Source organism: Schistocerca gregaria, chromosome 4, assembly GCF_023897955.1.
Source record: "Schistocerca gregaria isolate iqSchGreg1 chromosome 4, iqSchGreg1.2, whole genome shotgun sequence".
Lineage (NCBI taxonomy): Eukaryota > Metazoa > Arthropoda > Insecta > Orthoptera > Acrididae > Schistocerca > Schistocerca gregaria.
Genome location: NC_064923.1, coordinates 44,723,871 through 44,727,718, shown reverse-complemented (window position 1 = coordinate 44,727,718; position 3,848 = coordinate 44,723,871). Strand labels below are relative to the sequence as shown.

At 47.2% G+C, this 3,848-nt stretch overlaps 2 non-coding genes across 2 annotated transcripts; both read right to left on the bottom strand.

Annotated features, from left to right (window-relative positions):
- Nucleotides 1-450: 450 nt before the first annotated feature.
- Nucleotides 451-525, bottom strand: Trnas-cga (transfer RNA serine (anticodon CGA)). Its single transcript has one exon. It is a non-coding gene; the product is annotated as a tRNA-Ser (tRNA).
- A 1,125-nt stretch (nucleotides 526-1,650) lies between these two features.
- On the bottom strand, nucleotides 1,651-1,725 carry Trnas-cga (transfer RNA serine (anticodon CGA)). Its single transcript has one exon. It is a non-coding gene; the product is annotated as a tRNA-Ser (tRNA).
- Between the last annotated feature and the right edge of the window lie 2,123 nt (nucleotides 1,726-3,848).

The following is a 3,848-nucleotide window of genomic DNA, read 5'->3' as shown; positions in this document are numbered from 1 at the left end:
TCTGCGAAACATGCAGAACTAGCACTCCTGAAAGAAAGGATACTGTGGAGACATGGCTTAGCCACAGCCTGGGGGATGTTTCCAGAATGAGATTTTCACTCTGCAGCGGAGTGTGCGCTGATATGAAACTTCCTGGCAGATTAAAACTGTGTGCCCGACCGAGACTCGAACTCGGGACCTTTGCCTTTCGCGGTCAAGTGCTCTACCAACTGAGCTACCGAAGCACGACTCACGCCCGGTACTCACAGCTTTACTTCTGCCAGTATCCGTCTCCTACCTTCCAAACTTTACAGAAGCTCTTCTGCGAAACATGCAGAACTAGCACTCCTGAAAGAAAGGATACTGTGGAGACATGGCTTAGCCACAGCCTGGGGGATGTTTCCAGAATGAGATTTTCACTCTGCAGCGGAGTGTGCGCTATTATGAAACTTCCTGGCAGATTAAAACTGTGTGCCCGGCCGAGACTCGAACTCGGGACCTTTGCCTTTCGCGGGCAAGTGCTCTACCAACTGAGCTACCGAAGCACGACTCACGCCCGGTACTCACAGCTTTACTTCTGCCAGTATCCGTCTCCTACCTTCCAAACTTTACAGAAGCTCTTCTGCGAAACATGCAGAACTAGCACTCCTGAAAGAAAGGATACTGTGGAGACATGGCTTAGCCACAGCCTGGGGGATGTTTCCAGAATGAGATTTTCACTCTGCAGCGGAGTGTGCGCTGATATGAATCTTCCTGGCAGATTAAAACTGTGTGCCCGACCGAGACTCGAACTCGGGACCTTCGCCTTTCGTGGGCAAGTGCTCTACCAACTGAGCTACTGAAGCACGACTCACGCCCGGTACTCACAGCATTACTTCTGCCAGTATCCGTCTCCTACCTTCCAAACTTTACAGAAGCTCTTCTGCGAAACATGCAGAACTAGCACTCCTGAAAGAAAGGATACTGTGGAGACATGGCTTAGCCACAGCCTGGGGGATGTTTCCAGAATGAGATTTTCACTCTGCAGCGGAGTGTGCGCTGATATGAAACTTCCTGGCAGATTAAAACTGTGTGCCCCACCGAGACTCGAACTCGGGACCTTCGCCTTTCGCGGGCAAGTGCTCTACCAACTGAGCTACCAAAGCACGACTCACGCCCGGTACTCGCAGCATTACTTCTGCCAGTATCCGTCTTCTACCTTCCAAACTTTACAGAAGCTCTTCTGCGAAACATGCAGAACTAGCACTCCTGAAAGAAAGGATACTGTGGAGACATGGCTTAGCCACAGCCTGGGGGATGTTTCCAGAATGAGATTTTCACTCTGCAGCGGAGTATGCGCTGATATGAAACTTCCTGGCAGATTAAAACTGTGTGCCCAACCGAGACTCGAACTCGGGACCTTTGCCTTTCGCGGGCAAGTGCTCTACCAACTGAGCTACCGAAGCACGACTCACGCCCGGTACTCACAGCTTTACTTCTGCCAGTATCCGTCTCCTACCTTCCAAACTTTACAGAAGCTCTTCTGCGAAACATGCAGAACTAGCACTCCTGAAAGAAAGGATACTGTGGAGACATGGCTTAGCCACAGCCTGGGGGATGTTTCCAGAATGAGATTTTCACTCTGCAGCGGAGTGTGCGCTGATATGAAACTTCCTGGCAGATTAAAACTGTGTGCCCGGCCGAGACTCGAACTCGGGACCTTTGCCTTTCGCGGGCAAGTGCTCTACCAACTGAGCTACCGAAGCACGACTCACGCCCGGTACTCACAGCTTTACTTCTGCCAGTATCCGTCTCCTACCTTCCAAACTTTACAGAAGCTCTTCTGCGAAACATTCAGAACTAGCACTCCTGAAAGAAAGGATACTGTGGAGACATGGCTTAGCCACAGCCTGGGGGATGTTTCCAGAATGAGATTTTCACTCTGCAGCGGAGTGTGCGCTGATATGAAACTTCCTGGCAGATTAAAACGGTGTGCCCGACCGAGACTCGAACTCGGGACCTTCGCCTTTCGCGGGCAAGTGCTCTACCAACTGAGCTACCGAAGCACGACTCACGCCCGGTACTCACAGCATTACTTCTGCCAGTATCCGTCTCCTACCTTCCAAACTTTACAGAAGCTCTTCTGCGAAACATGCAGAACTAGCACTCCTGAAAGAAAGGATACTGTGGAGACATGGCTTAGCCACAGCCTGGGGGATGCTTCCAGAATGAGATTTTCACTCTGCAGCGGAGTGTGCGCTGATATGAAACTTCCTGGCAGAGCACTTGCCCGCGAAAGGCAAAGGTCCCGAGTTCGAGTCTCGGTCGGGCACACAGTTTTAATCTGCCAGGAAGTTTCAAATCTTTACCCTCATAGAGGCTTTCAATGTATTCTTTCCACCTATCTGCTCTCTCCTCTGCATTTAACAGTTGAGTCCCCGTTGCACTCTTAATGTTACCACCGTTGCTTTTAATGTCACCAAAGGTTGTTTTGACTTTCCTCTATGCTGAGTCTGTCCTTCCGACAATCATATCTTTTTCGATGTCTTCACATTTTTCCGGCAGCCATTTCGTCTTAGCTTCTCTGCACTTCCTATTTCTTTCATTCCTCAGCGACTTGTATTTCTGTATTCCTGATTTTCCCGGAACATGTTTGTACTTCCTGCTTTGATCAATCAACTGAAGTATTTCTTCTGTTACCCATGGTTTCTTCGCAGCTACCTTCTTTGTACCTATGTTTTCCTTCCCAACTTCTGTGATGGCCCTTTTTAGTGATATCCATTCCTCTTCAACTGTGCTGCCTACTGCGCTATTCCTTATTGCTGTATCTATAGCGTTAGAGAACTTCAAACGTATCTCATCATTCCTTAGAACTTCCATATCCCACTTCTTTGCGTATTGATTCTTCCTGACTAATGTTTTGAACTTCAGCCTACTCTTCATCACTACTATATTGTGATCTGAGTCTATATCTGCTCCTGGGTACGCCTTACAATCCAGTATCTGATTTCCCAATCTGTCTGACCATGATTTAATGTAATTAAAATCCTGTATCTCCCGGCCTTTTCCAAGTATACCTACTCCTCTTGTGATTCTTGAACAGGGTATTCGCTATTACTAGCTGAAACTTGTTACAGAACTTAATTAGTCTTTCTCCTCTTTCATTCTTTGTCCCAAGCCCATATTCTCGTGTAACCTCTTCTTCTACTTCATCCCCTACAACTGCATTCCAGTCGCCCATGACTATTAGATTTTCGTCCCCCATTACATACTACATTACCCTTTCAATATCCTCATACACTCTCTCTATCTGTTCGTCTTCAGCTAGCGGCATCGGCATGTATACCTGAACTATCTTTGTCGGTGTTGGTCAGGTGAGATTGACGGAGGACATCGAAAGGGTGCAAAAAAGGGCAGCTCGTTTTGTATTATCACGTAATAGGGAAGACGGTGTTGCCGATATGATACGCGAGTTGGGATGGAAGTCATTAAAGCAAAGACGTTTTTCGTCGCGTCGAGATCTATTTACGAAATTTCAGTCACCAACTTACTCTTCCGAATGCGAAAATATTTTGTTGAGCCCAACCTACATAGGAAGGAATGATCATCAAAATAAAATAAGATAAATCAGAGCTCGAACAAAAAGGTTTAGTTGTTCGTTTTTCCCTCGCGCTGTTCGAAAGTGGAATGGTAGAGAGATTGTATGATTGTGGTTCGATGAACCCACTGCCAAGCACTTAAATGTGAATTGCAGAGTAATCATGTAGATGTAGATGTAGATGTAGAGATGGACCGAAATCCTAAGAGTAAATGTACTAGCGTGTGACTTCGTATGCTCTCCCGGCGTAATAAGTCTTGAAAGTCTCCTCAAGTTTGCTGCCGGATCCTAA